The sequence below is a fragment of the Fistularia commersonii genome, chromosome 5 (assembly GCF_037954325.1).
Source record: "Fistularia commersonii isolate RoL2024-O1a breed Wild chromosome 5, RoL_Fcom_v1.0, whole genome shotgun sequence".
Taxonomy (NCBI): domain Eukaryota; kingdom Metazoa; phylum Chordata; class Actinopteri; order Syngnathiformes; family Fistulariidae; genus Fistularia; species Fistularia commersonii.
Window position 1 is genome coordinate 18,021,837 of NC_141288.1, and position 15,340 is coordinate 18,037,176.

General features: G+C 43.1%; 1 protein-coding gene across 8 annotated transcripts in view; it reads left to right on the forward strand.

Moving 5' to 3' along the window:
• The first annotated feature begins 4,184 nt into the window (after window positions 1–4,184).
• The window catches only part of nrcama (neuronal cell adhesion molecule a), a 68,746-nt gene continuing 57,590 nt past the window's right edge, over window positions 4,185–15,340 (forward strand). For all 8 annotated transcript variants that reach the window (XM_086147098.1, XM_086147099.1, XM_086147100.1 and 5 more), the window contains exon 1: window positions 4,185–4,329. The gene's annotated coding sequence lies outside the window, so the exon portion shown is untranslated. The remainder of the gene's footprint in view (window positions 4,330–15,340) is intronic.

The following is a 15,340-nucleotide window of genomic DNA, read 5'->3' on the forward strand; positions in this document are numbered from 1 at the left end:
AAACCTTTTACTTATTGACTGACGTTGACTTTCGCAGGTGCGAACTACACTCAGATGCAATTTCAATCTTCGAGCTGGACCTTAAAAGTGCAAAGCTGTTGAGGTTTTCTGAGAAAAGTGGCCATTAACCGGAGCACCGATTGTCATTCAAATCCCCCGTCAGGCTCTGTGAGGGTCCGGCTAACATCACGGGTGCTGACTGATGAGGTGAGGTGGACGGCCCACTACATTTCCCACCGTATGAAAGGCCAAAGTGTCAAGGGAAGCCTTTTTAGGCCCTGTTTATACAAAGAAGTGAGAATTAATACTCGACCCTATCCACCTAGTTTCTTCTCTCCATGTAGAACGACGACGGGATGGTCTTTGGAAACAATTCCAGTTCACACATTTACCTCAATTTGTTGCCAGCAAAAATACGTAACAATGCCTTTTTATTTTCTTGCTCTAAATTGAATTATTTTCTAGGTAAGTGTCAAGTTCGGAAACCTGTTCGCTGTCAGAATGTTTCCTTCTTCTCCTGACGTTGCGCAGTTTCCTTGGATGCACCAGCTTCTTCTACAAACAGCTGTTCATCACGGTAGACAAAGTTTGTGCAAGGCGTCCCGGCTTATTTTGTCATCGCTCGGCTTTATTTTGAAATTCGCTATCTACCAGCGCACAAATCTAATGGGCCGTCTCGATAGATCCATAAACATAAGCGCCTACCACGTGTCGAACACGCCATCTTAATGGATGAACTCTTGAGATGCTCCAGTGATGCAAACAATAAATAAGTCCCTCTGGGGTTGGAAAAGCCACTGTAGCCCACACTGGAAATGAGCGAGAAGGCCTGGATTCTTCCGTCTCGCCTCTCAATGGAGATGACAAAAAGCGCTGGAGGACATTTCGTAAAAATAGATTCCCCGATGGTCCACATCTTCTCGTGCACGGCTCCGCCGGGATCTGCGGGGTTGAGAGGCTGCTACTCGTTGAGAGAGAGCGTGACCTCCGCTGCTCACATCTGTGTTTGTCAAATAAAGGACTGGCAGAGACGCGGATGAATCCATCCTTGTTTTATCTCATAAACAAGCCTTACAAAAAATGTCGATATAAGAATACTTCAGAATCACTTCATTTGTCCCCAAGGGGCATTCGGAGGGCACATAGGGTAGCATAAGCATCCCGAGATCCTAACTGTACATATGTATAATAAAAGTGCAAAGTCCAGGAGAAAAAAAAAACAAAAACTAAAGGTAGAAACAAAAAAAAAGTCCCAAACATGTCTAAATGCAACTCCGTGTTAAACTTAAAACAAAAAATATCAAGGAGAGATGTAAAATATTGCACTGTAATAGTTTCAAAAACCACTGAAGATGAAAGAAGGAAATAAAAGGAACAATATGAAATACTAGCAGTGGCAACAATCAGCGGTCAACTTAAAATGATAAACACTTACAAAGTATATACTGTTTATGTCTGTGGAGGTTCCCAGTCATCCAGGTCATGGTGAATTCAACTGGACTTAAATTTGTTCAAGTCCAGTTGCCGCAACAAGAAGTATATACTGTTTATAAATGCCAGGTGAAAGTTGGGTCAGATTTTATGTAAACATCGGCAAATCACAACCCAGTTGTCTGATGACATTTTCCATGTGTAGCAGGTCTGGAGCACACTAAGATGCAAAACCCAACCCTGGGACAGGGAGCGAGGAAACACTGCCTCAAACCAGAAAAACCTCGGACAGATCCCGGCTGCATCAGGGCGACCTTCTGCCTCGACCGGTGGGGGGTATGAATGGAGGACAGAGAGAAAGAAAGCAAGAGTGTGATACAGACGGAGGTACGAGGGGCATGATCTCCTACATGCCTCGACATGGGAAAAGCTTAAATGATAGCTAAAGTAATATTATAAAACAGGGGTCACCGAGGGTCACGTAAGAATAAATGGTTGCCCTCAAAGGGCCACATGTAACGGTAATATTATAAATGTAAGTAAATGAAACCTTCGTGTTAAATGACTCTGAATTTGTTACTCATTTAAATCCAATATGTTCCATATGCATTCCCATTTTTCTTGAAACAGCCTTCCATCTGCGTCAACTTTTCTCTTCCTGGACATTTAGGGTTCATTTGTATTTCTTAATTCCACTTGTGTGAAAATCAAATGCCGTCACTTGACGGGTTACGTGATCGGCATGAGTTGCGGGAGATGTAGTTTATGCTCAAGGCACATGTTTGACATTTTTATTTTAAGACAATCAGACCTTTTTAGACGTTCTCAGAGCCAGTTTGGCTCGCGGTCCTTGAGTTTGACACGTGTTCTAAAAGAACTACCGACAGAGGACGCCGAGGACTCCGGTCACTAGATGAGGTCACTATTATTCATTAATGAAAATGACGAGCAAGAGTGTGAGGAAGGAGAGAGGTGCATCACGGGACATCCCTCAGCAGTCTGAGTCAGTCCAAATGGTTGGGCATAAGTACACTGAGCTCCAAGTTAGGAAAATATGTTGAAAGTGTGTGAGAGCGGTTCACACTTAAAGTACGTCTGCTATGTTAAGCAGTGAAACACTGCCGGTGCCTCTCCTGGGTGGAAGGAGTTGAGCAGTTTGCACCTCGGTGCGGCTCTCTGCAGATTTCTGACGGTCGGTTCCGCACCTGATCCGGATTCATGAAGAAAAACAACAAAAAAACAACCCCATCCTGTAAGTGCACCGGCCTTGCATGAATCTGCGGTTTTATCACACAAAGCCAACATTAAAGTGTCAAAGTCAAGGGCGGCCCATTAGTCACACCAATGGAGAGCGATTACACATACAAACCGGTTAGTCACTGGTTATTTTTGTCGCACACACACATTTTCCCCGAATGTGAAATCATGCAAAAAGCTGTGTGTTGGTTCCAGCCTCCCCTTGGGGCGAGTGTCACCGCATCTCCAACGTATACGCGTGTTCACATCTTCGCACGCGTGCCGGACGGTGATCCGCGGATGAGTAATTCGACCCGTTACGCTTCTCATTAAATATGACACGACGCACGAAAATGTTTGGACGTTCCTGAAATTGATGACTGCAGTTTTCACTTCGGGCGCGGTCTAGACATTCAGGTTCAGAGGTCCTGACACGCAGCTGTCGCCGGTTGAGAAAGATCTCCGCTTCCATCCGTAACCACCTTAACTCAAGTGTTATGTGGATTGCTGGGCCAATAATGACAATGTGCAATGGGGCGTTTGACACCAGCTCTGCTCTGTGTGTGTGTGTGTTTACGTGCATGGTTGGATTGGTGCCTATATAGACCACCTGTTGGTGGCAGAGAAACATCTGTGTCTGAAATCAAAACCCGCCTAGAACCGCACAGATCCAGTCCGTCAGTCCGGACTGGCGGGGTCAACTCAACTCCAGTGCACGTGATGTGGAAAATACAACTTGTAACTGATATCTTTTATTCAAGAGCACACAATGATTTAGAAGATTAAAATGAATTGAAATAATAACTCTGGCCCGGCATTGGTACCTATATAATCTTTCATTTCGCCGAGACATCATCCGCCCCGTGCTGTATGTGGCATACGCCTCAATAAATGCCCCGGATAAGTGAATTTTTATTTTTCCACGATCTTTCAGAGCCTCAACCGAGGCTTTTGTTCCTCGCATCTTTGCAGGTCCCATCGCTGCCGCTCATTAACGCGGGGTCGCTGCTGTTGCATCCCCCACTTTTTCTTTCTGCACAAGATCGTCAAAGGTTTTATTAGGGGATGAAGGGAACAGAAAGAAGTCTCACTCTAAACTGATGTTAGAGGCTGACTCAGTAAATATTGCAGATCACCCAGATGTTGTTTTAATGTCACAGGGGGAAATTGGGAAAATCAATATTTACAATCAGCATCATTTTTAAAATCCACCTTTCATTCATGACTTTGACACAACTCCATAACGAAAGGATCAATGGGATTTTAATTAGTAGCACCACCCTGTGAAAGAGTAAAACACCCATTTATATTTTGAATAACTCCTCAAATAACGACGCCAATTCATGTTAATCTAGATACAAAACAACGGTTGAATCGTCGCACGTCCGCCCGCTCCTTCGTTGCAGCTTTTCCCCGAGAAGTGAGACCTCTTCTCGGAGCGGAGACGATCTCTGACGCCTCTGCTTTGGAAGCGGCGGTGGATCCGCTTTGCTGCTGCAGCGGCTGAGAGAGACGGACACACGGTGGCCGGACACGGTCCCTCCAACACACACGCACACACACACACACACATACACACACGCACATACACACTTCATCATTTTCACCCGGCATCACTCACAGCGCAGGAAGCGGCTGCAGGAGGGGTGTTCGCAGCAGACGGTGAGTATGATCGCGCCTTTTGTTGCTTTGGATGCGCGTCCAGCGTGGAGAATGCTGCAGTGCATGTGTCGCACCTCGACCGTCCACCCAGGTTAGGCTCCTCGGGGTGACCAGGTGCGATTAAAACGGCAGCACGGAGGCCCCTGACGCCGGTTGTCGTGTTGCACCCCCTCCCTTCCCTCCCTCCCATCTCTTATCTGAATTCTGATGCGCATCAGCTGTGCGCTCCTCGCTGCAGGAAAGGGAAGCGATGAGAAGATGATCCACGATTGTCGGGTGTTTTTTTGTTGTTTTTTTTTTTTTTCTTTATTGTTTGTTTTTGCAGCCGGGCTCCCTTTTTTTTTTTTTTTTTTTTCTTTTTTTTTTTGCGGGAAGGCCCCGCAGGCTGTGCGGTGATGCCGCTGCCAGCTGCGGCTCAGATCCGTCTAGGTTGAGACGCTCCAGGCGACGTGGAGGCTGGGAACGTCCACACACACACACACACACACACACGGGGGGTTCTGCAGGTGCAGCATCCCTGCCTTCTTGATCTGTGCCTTTTTGAGGGGCAGCTTTTCCACGGCTGGTTTTCACAACCCGCTCAAGAAGGAGCGGTTGACACGAATGTCTGAGTGAGGTGAGATTCAGATGTCAGATGGTGATTTGTTGTTGTTTTTTTTATCCATTAATATGTCAGACTTTGGGGCCTAAATTGTGCTCGTGTCTCAGGGCCGTAGAAGGAAGGAGACCGCTTGTTGACTTGTTTTCCCTGATACACATTTTTTTTTTTTTTTTGGTGAGCATTGTCCAAAAATGACAGATATTTCATTTTGCTGCCTCTGGCCGCAAAACACAGAATCAATACTGGAATCGAGCTCGCGGCGTCGACATGTGCACGGGCAGGATGATGTTGTGGCACGTTACGGTGCCGGCGACGTGTTGCTGACCTTCAGCTTCGCCTCGAGGAATGGAGGAAAGGACAGGGTCTTCGAATCCCACGCCGGTGGTTTCGTGCACTTTGACTTTGAGCGCTCTCGCCGAACACTATGAAGGTTTCTGGTTTAATTCCGAGCGAAGGGCCTTCCCGTGGCGGGGATCTCCGTGTTCTCCCCGTGTGGGTTCTCTGGTTTCCTCCCACGGGCCAAAAAACATGCAGGATATTCACCGGAGACCCGAAAAGGCCGGATGTGTGAACGGTCGCGTGTCTCAAATGTGGTCCTGAGATAAATCAGGTTGGATTTCTGCCTCTCGCAAAATGACGGCTGGGATAATGAATGAATGAATGAATGAATGAATGAATGAAGGCACAGGAGTGGGAACTTGAATCCGAGCCCTGCTGTGGACGTCCGCCAGTCGATCTGGATTTTTAACTTGTTTTTGAACGTTTCAGACTACTTTCTAACAAAGAACTCCATGTTCTTTATATTTCCTCGAAAAACCCGATCTTCAGGATTTGTTGTTGAAAATGCATTATGTTTATATAGATCTTTTTAAAATATACACTGCTCAAAAAAAATAAAGGGAACACTAAGATAACACATCCTAAGATCTGAATGAATTAAATATTCTTATTAAATACTTTTTTCTTTTCGTAGTTGAATGTGCTCACAACAAAATCATGCAGAAATGATCGATGGACAGCGAATTTATGAACCCAAGGAGGTCTGGATTTGAAGTCACACTCAAAATGAAAGTGGAAAAACACACTACAAGCTGATCCGACATTGATGTAAATGTCCTTAAAACAAGTCCAAATGAATCAGTGTTGCTTCCTAAGTGGACAGTTTGATTTCACACAAGTGAATCAGCGGAAAATTCAGTTGTTGGAAACGTTGTACAAACCGCACAATAACTTACATAGTTTATATACCTGAGCTTATATTTTCATCAAAAAAACGGATCGGCTGCTCCCCGTTATGCGTGTGACTTGATTGCTAGGCTGTTTGGCAAGTTAAACGTTGAATTTCCCATTAAAACAAAAACTTCCCTTCCCGTCGATGAACGCCATTCTTCTTTTCTTCAGAAATCCGCCAGACACGGATTCCTCCTCTCCTCCGTCAGGTCAGGAGATGGAGTTTGTAGCAGCTTTGGTGGCGTTCAGACTCCGGTCAGAAAGAGACCCACAAACATTCACTCATTCAGCAATTTGGGATCTCCTGCTTGTTTTTGGACCGTCTCAATCAAACCGCGGTCCTTCTTACTGTGATTAGCTGAAGCGCTAATCACAGTAAATCCCATTAAATTCCTAACATTTTCATCGCCCTCGAGGGTCGGCCGATCTCGAATGCACGCAGGTGCGTTTAATACCGAAGCCGTAATGGGTCCATTGTTGTCCCGGCGTGGATTCATAAACTCCCGCCTCACGTCTGGGAGGCCAGATGAATACAATTAGCATCACCGTCCCTCCCGCAACCTCTCGGGTTAATTGCGTCAGCACCCTGCGGCGGTGATGGCGCCTTCAGGGGAGTGTGTTTTTTTTTTTTTTTTTTTTTTTTTTAAACACACCTCCATGTAACCGGCACCCTCGGACATGTTTGGGTGGTTGTTTTCATTAAGTCTGAGCGGGACGCATTGCATCGGCGTGGATTGATGGATGAGGGGGAAACAGGGTGAAGGGGGGAGGTTAAAACCGCGTTGCGAGATTTTTTTTCAATAGAGCCGGGGTTACGTGTAGCAGATGCTGCCGTTCTTACCGGTTTCGGCAAAATAGCGGTTACTTTAATTCTTTTCACTGCAAATAATGACCTATTGTGAAAATACAGTGCAAGAGCAAAGCAGAATATGGGTACTGGTAAAATTTGGTATCATATTTTTCACACACTTCTGCTTCATAGCCAGAAGGTCACCGGTTGGATTCCAGGCCTTTCAGTGTCTGAGCTTGTTTCCTCTCACAGTCCATAAACATGCAGGAGTTTTATTTGAAAGCCTAAATAAGCTTGAACGACTGAGTGAATGGTTGTATCTGATCGCCTGGCGACCGGTCGAGGGCGAACCCTGCTTCTTAAACAGCGACCCCGACTTCAGGACGAGCGCCATGGATCCATGAATGCACGAATGAATCGTGAACTTTCCGAAAACTGCAATAATTTTACCGCTTCCTTCCAAAAAATAAGCCTCATCTGACGCATATCTCATTTTACGCTTACGATGTTTTTAACCGATTCGTCGAACTGATCATTTTTGTTTTCAATGAGAAAATTGCCAAACAAGGTGAAGCATCGCTGATCGTTTTCATTAAGAATAGATGTTCGTAAATGACCACGTGTAAGAAAAACAGCCGGACTAGATCTGCCGCCAAGTGAGGAAGACCAGGGTTGAGAGGAACTCGGAGCCGGACCGCATCCCACAACCTAAACTCATTTTCACAGAGGGCAGCATCTGCATAAACGGTTGCTCTCAAAGGGCCACATGTAACAGTATAATTGTAACTAAAATAAATGTAACCACTCCTTAACGTTAAATGTTTGCAGATGACATTGTGATCTGTAGTGAGAGTAGGTTGAGGAAAAGAATAAAAGGAATGGTGGAGAAGACAGTGGTGAGACCAGCGATGCTTGATGGCCTAGAAACTGTTACAATGACGAAAACACAGAAGGAGATTGCAGAGATGAAGATGCTGAGGTTCTCCTGTGGAGTGACCTGGATGGATAGGATCAGGAATGAGTCCGTCAGAGGAACAGCACATGTTAGATGTTTTGTCGGAGAAGCCAGACTGAGATGGTTGGGTCATGGACAGAGGAGGGATAGTGAAGATATTAGTAGAGGGATGCTGGCATTGGAGGTCTAGACTGGAAAGACCAAAAAGAAGATTTGTGGATGTAGTGAGAGAGGATATGAAGGTAGTTGGTGTGAGAGGAGGATCCAGAGAATAGGGTGAGATGGAGAAGGTTGAGTCACTGTGGCGACCCCTGAAGGGAAAAGCCAAAAGTAGAAGAAGAACTCCTTAATGTTAAATAACTATATTTATGACTCATTTAAATCCAAAATATTACATATGCCTTCCCGTGAAACAGCCTTCCATCTGCATCGACTTTTCTCTTCCCGGACATTTAGGGATCCTTTGTATTTCTCAATTCCGCTTGTTATGATCGGTATGACTTACAGGAAATGTAGTTTATGGTCAATGCACGTGTTTGACTTATTTATTTCAAGACAATCAGACCTTTTCAGACGTTCTCGCAGGCCACATAAAATGATGTGGCGGGCAGTTTAATCTACATCATGTAGATTAATCTACATGATGAAGATTAATCTGAGGAGACGCGCTGTGGCGCGTTGCCTCCCGTACGGAACAGTGTGTTTGGGGGATCTTGATTTATACACACCTCTACCTGCTCGTGGTCGCCGCATACTCTCTATCTGCCGGTGACTCATTTCACTGGATCAGGTGGGCAACAGATGGGCGAGCGGGTGAGCACATGGGTCCTGCCGGGCGGGTCGTACCCGTCGCTAGCCGAGCGTAAGAAAAAAACAAACATTCTCGTCCGAACGGGTGAATTCACCGCTCGGCCGCGTGTCGGCAAAGAGGACCGCTTTTCAACACCGTTTCAGCCGAAAGCTCTGCGGCGATTTCCCCGTGCAACGCTGGGTGTCATTCGGCGGATTATAAATTGTTATATACGCTATATATTTGTAATGTTAGACCCGAAAAATGTGATCGTTTGAGACTGCAAGGTGTGAAACACTATAAGCTGACTTAAGGCCGTCGTGCGGAGATGTTCGTCTTTGCTCCGTCCGCCATTCTAACCCGGTCAATCGAAGTCGGGAAATGGGTGAACTTTTAAGCCGAAGCTCAGCTGGACAGACCGGCAGTGTCTGCTGGCCGGGTCAGATCTGCCGCTTTGTCAACAAACTTCATTTACAATGATGTTATTGAATTTTTAAGGAGGAAAATCATTTATGCTGTAACATAATTACATAAAATCCCGAAAATGGGCTAAAAAAACTGTGGTTAGAGTACATTGCAATAAACCCCTTTTTTTTCCACTTCTCACTTCTTCTTTAATTTTTACTTTTTTTTTTCGGTCTACATATTTATGTATGTCTTCTTCTAGTATACTCCTAGTTTTTTTTAAAAATATTTTTTGGTCTTCTCTTTCTTCTTTCTTGTATCCCATCCAGAGATGCTACTATCGTCGTATTGTTGTGCTTTTCAAGATTGTTTTTGTGAATCTGAGAGCTGCTATCTCTAAATTTCATCGCACTCCGTGTCAATAAAAGTCTTGAATAGAGCAAAACTAACCCCGACCTCTCTGTACAGTAGACAGAGAACGCCCCCGATCACGAACAAATCGGCCTTTTTTCAAGTTTCGAGTTTTTCAATCAAATTTCAATTCCATCTGCAAACACGCAAACAAACTCACCGACTTCCCGTGTTGTGTCGCCGTAGCCTCGTAGCAGTTAGCGCTCCACGTTGTTTACGTTGTTCATCGTTGTCGTCTCCTGTTATTTGTGCTTTTTTTTCAATAAGATAGTTTCATTATGCCTCCCAAAAAAGTTAGACGTGCTGGTAATCGTGGTGGAAGTTGAAAATGACAGTCGATTCGAAGAAGGAAATATTAGCTAACCGTGAGAGCGGTTAGCTTGTTGGAGATAGCGCTAGCAAAGGTCTCATATTCAAGAAAGGTTTGACTTTTTCATGCTGATTTTGTGATGGAAACAAGTGCTGGCAAGAAGAGAAAGAACACCAGAAAAAACAGTAATAATTTTTAATTCTTCTCTTTTTTTGCCACAAATTCAACCCATAAAAAAGTTTCAGAAGAGGACCGCTGGAGAGCGGATCGACGGGATTTACATTGATTTCAATGGGAAAAATGGATTCGGTTACGAATTCAATTCGTAAGCCGAGGTTCGACCGAATCTCATCCATCCATTGATTCGTTTCTACAGCGCTTATCCTAACGGAAGGTATCCATCGTACCTTCTGCATGTTTTTTTTTTTTGGATGGTCGGAGGAATCCTTGGGAAACCGGCGGGAGGGTCAACACAAGAAGGCCCATGTTGGATTGTCAGAATTGTCAGACTTCTTTGCTGTGAGCGGAAGCGCTAAACATGGTGTCTCCATATTTCTTTCCCTCCTGATCTGAATATCACATCATCACCCCAGTTGGAAAAACACAAACCAGAATTGTTATTCTAGGAAGCACTGGAAACCCTTCTGTCAGATCTCAGATTTAAAAACACACTTTTGTCAGACATAGTTGAAGGAGGGCCGGATGGAGAGTTGCTCATTTGTCTTGAAAATTGGCCCCGATCCTCATTGGGCTGAGAAAATGCTTTAAATGAGGTTTTAAAATACCAGTGTCATCCTTTAAAACATTATTAAAAGTCAAAGCACAAATTAATAAGTGATAATAATCTGGCTTTGGCAGACGGGGTGAGGCCTTCTTACTTCATCGGAGAAAGAAAAATCACTAAGCGCACATGGAAGGCAGCGTCTTATCCTATATATCCTCTTTTTCTTATCAGCGTGGGGAAAACAAAGGGGGAATGTACAAATCTCTCCTGAGAACTTAATTCATTGTACAGAAGGCTTAAAATAACATTTACGCCCCCCATCCGCCAGAATCTTTGTCGCCGCACTAAAATGATTAGTGAGGATTTGGGTCAGAGAAGCCATTAAGGAGCTTCACTTATCGAGGGCCTCGACGTCAAACGGCGGCTGAGAACCAACGAGCCGCAATGTGAGTTATTAAAGATGTTAAAGGGCAAGATTGAAATAACTTTGTCTATTTTTTTTAAATAGTTTTCATGTCGTATCGGGCAGTAAACACATTATGTGCAAAAGTGCGTCTCAGATCTAGACTACATGCTTTGCTCTGCGCACAATAATGGATTTGTTGTTTTTAGTTATTTTAGTTCCCTCAAAGTTGACAGTATTTCTTTAAATAATCATTATTCATTCGCAAACTACAAGGATTTATTTGTTAAAAATCCATGACATTTGAACATGGAAGGGATATTACAGGTTTACCACAAGTGCCTGTCTGACTGAATCATCTCCCTCCATCTAACCCTCTCCTCTGCATCCTCTTCTGCACACCAAGTAACTCTCGCTCCTCTTTCCATCCATCCATCCATCCATCCGTCCATCCATCCATCCATCCATCCATCCATCCATCCATCCATCCATCCATCCATCCATCCATCCATCCATCCATCCATCCATCTTTCCATCCATCCATAAATCTCTCCGGTCTCCTCGTCCTCCCTGGCAGCTCCTGCCTCAGCATCCTTCTGCCCAGATCTTCACCATCCCTCCTCCGTGCATGTCCATCCCAGTCTGACTTCATCTCCAAAACATAATAATAATAATACATATTAAAATAATAACACAATACAACAACAACAACAACAACAATAATAATGTCTGTTATTATTAATATTATATTTATAATAATAATACAATAAATAAAACATACTAATAATTGTTATCATTATAATTGTCATCATTGTTATTATCATTATAATTAATACTATTATCATTTGTAAAATTATTAATATTGTTTTTGTTGTTATTATAATAGAGAGTTTAGATGTACTTGTTATGATCCCATGCTTGTTTCACAGCGTTAGCGAGATATACAAGGACAAGCTAAAATACAAGTGAAAATAAATAAAATAAATACACTATGAAGTAAAAGTATAAAGTTTAAACTACAAAAAAGTCTCTCATATTTTCCAATCTGCTGGGGTAAATAATAAAAACATTGCAAAGTGGTATAGCACAGTAACTGATTAGAGTGAGTTATTGTATTGGATCGTTATGGCACGAGGTAATAGTACTACTACTACTACTACTACTACTAATAATAATAATAATAAGAATGATAATTAATTCTTGTTGAGATATATATGTGGCAACTGGATTTGAATCTCTTCCCCTGAAGATGTTTCACCTCCTCTCCGTCTTCAAGGTTCAGCTCTTCAGGAAATGCAGGTTTATAATAATAATAATTATAATGTATATTAATGATGGATATACAGGATTTGAAGAGCACTTTCTCCCAAGGCAAATATTTGGACGTAAATAAAGAAAGACACACATTCAATTCATTTATTCCGCCTGTCCTGAAATGAGTTTGGGCTGAATCTCACATTCGGCGGGAGGCTCAAAGAACACGCATGTTTGTTTCGGCGACAGGCTAATATATTCATGTGTGGGTTATTCTGAGGACATTTCGAGTTCAATGGAGGCCCGCATGTGTCTTGGATCCTTCTTGAGTGACCCCGGCGTGGGCTTTTTTTTTTTTTTTTTTTTTTTTTAAGGGCAGCCAGCCCTCGGTAAGAGCTCTCCGCTCGCGTTGAAAGGAATCCTTTGTGGAGGAGATGAACTGTCCGGCAAGCAGATTAGGAGGATGGAGAGCAGAGCCGGCCTGCAGCGCGGAAAAGTCATCTATCAGGATGAAATGTGGCCGTAAAACTGAAGCGAAAGAGTGTTTATACTGCTTGAAGAGGCAAAGACAGGCAAATAACATCGATCTTGTTTTAATACACTTTTTTTCCTGTTGTTTATTTTAATGCTCGAAAGCATAGTTGAGCCTTTCGGACACATGGTGAAGTTTTCAGCGCAGAGATGGGTCACGCGGTGAAAGGTGCAAAATATGTGGAGCCTGATAGAAAAAGCTAATTTGATGTCAAAGTCAGGCTATACAGGACTGTCTCCGAAAATTAGAATATTGTGATAAAGTTCTTTATCTTCTGTAACGCAATTAAAAAAACAAAAAGTACTTTCTCATGATATTCTATTATTTTGAGATAGGATTTTTGAGTTTTCTTAAGATGTAAGCCATAATCAGCAATATTAAAATAATAAAAAGGCCTGCAATATTTCAGTTGATTTGTAATGAATCCAGAATGTATGACATTTTTGTTTTTGGAATTGCATTATAGAAGATAAAGAACTTTATCACAATATTCTGATTTTCTGAGACGGTCCTGTATTGTCATTTTCTGCACATGTACTGGACGATTAAGATGTTTCCCACTTTGCCACGGTGACATGAAATTAACAAAATAATCACGACAAAGTGCACATAAACAGTAACGTGCACAATAAACATTAAACTATAAAGATTACAAGTATGATGTGCATGCAGATACAATCTATTGGTACCGAGGTGAAAGAATGAAGGAGATTTAACACCCTAAAAACTGAAATATAAATACAGTCAGAGTTGGTGTTATTGCTATAGATCTTTTATTATACCATTATTTTCCAATTCAAACCGGGTCTTTTCCGCTCTTCTACCTGTACTGCTCTCATGCTCCCTCTTGTGCTACCAAAACATAAACAAATCAGATTTTTAAATATTTATGAAAATATTTTGCACATAATTATTTTTCATTGTTTACTGACACAGTGATTTTTTTTTCCCAATTTATTTTTAAAATTCAGGTCAAGGCTCCACTACATGCTCTGAAAGCCCAAAGCTCAAAATGTTCAAAATGTGTAATAAAATTTAATTTTCTCTGTATTACTTTATGAATTTCAGAAGCAACACACTAAACACTTGTTTATACAAAGTTTAAAGGAAATAAAAAGCAATATATTCAGTGGTATCTTTATTTTAGACGTCAAAAAGACGTGGAAACCAAGTCCAAATCGCTCTTTCGGTGTTAAAGGTTGCCGAACCCTGCTATATAGTACATAAACAATAGCAGCATGATGGATTTTACTGGAACCGTACAGAAATAGCAAGAGTACTTTTCAAACAATGTGCTTTTGCTTAAGATGACCTTTATAACATAGATCGAACGCATCGTCCGTACTTGGTAACAGTTCGGTGGACCCAGCGCGGGTTCAGTCCTAGATCTCGGCGGTAGATCTTCAGAATTCTTCCCCAAAAGGGAATGCCATTCTCCGGGAATGTAATTCTCATCATACCTCCGGTTGCGACGCATATTTTGGATTACGGAGCGAAGGCGAGGTCGTGTTCTTGCACGGCGACGTTCGCTGCATCTGTGGATCGTCCAGTTCACGTCCACGGGATTTCAGTCAGCGTCTCTTCCCGCTTCCCGCCGCTTCGTCTGCTGCGCTTGCTATTTATGAGCTGGCGGAGAAGCTGCTTCGTCCCGTCAGATCGCCGGCGCTCCACTTGTCTTTTTGATCCCGAATGCATGCAGATGTAATATTCCAGGCAGATGTTAAAAATAGTCTGACGGGCAACTGTTTGTTTAAAGGCAGAGTCTGATCTAATGCTAATTCTTAGCAGAATTACATGGTGAGGGTCTCACTTTATATCTCTATTTAATTTCTAAACCCATTGCAGGAAAATTCTTCTCTGCATTTAACCCATCATGGATGAATCGTGAGCAGTTAGCAGTCATTTCGCGGCAAGAGGGGAGCAGTTAGGGGTTCGGTGTCTTGCTCAACAACACTTCGACACACTAGAACGCCATCTTTGAAAGATGCCCGCCGCACCATCTCACCTATGATGATCTTTCTATCGTCCAGAAACCCCGTCGGCACGCAATATCGCGGTCTCGGCTTCTTGCCCCGACGGCCCAGAAATATTAACGTCCACCGCTTTTGTCTGGCAGCCATCAGCGAAACTCACGGCGAGAAAACGTGTTTCATTTTCACCCCGGCGCCGCCGCCGGCCCTCCCGCAAACGGATGCTGTGAGGGAATCGACCGGGAACCGCAAACACCGTTGTAATCACGCTTTACCACCATTTGCCACGAGATTTATATGGAGTTTGCTTTGATAAACACCACACTGTTGTCTTTTTGGGTGCTGTAAATCAGTGTTTCCCAACCTTTTTTGAGCCACGGCACATATTTTACATTAGAAAAATCACACGGCACACCACCAATTAAATACGTCAAAAACATTTTTTAACGAATTAGAATGAAACCGTAGTCTCGATTTACTTAGTGTGAAATCTAATGTCTGATATCTGTAGAGTCGTCAAGTTGCAATGCAAATTTCCCACTGATGTGCAACTTTTCCAGAACACTTTTTTCAATGTCTGAAGACATGTCATCAATATGTCTGAAAATGGTATTATTTGAGAGAACTGGCTATTTC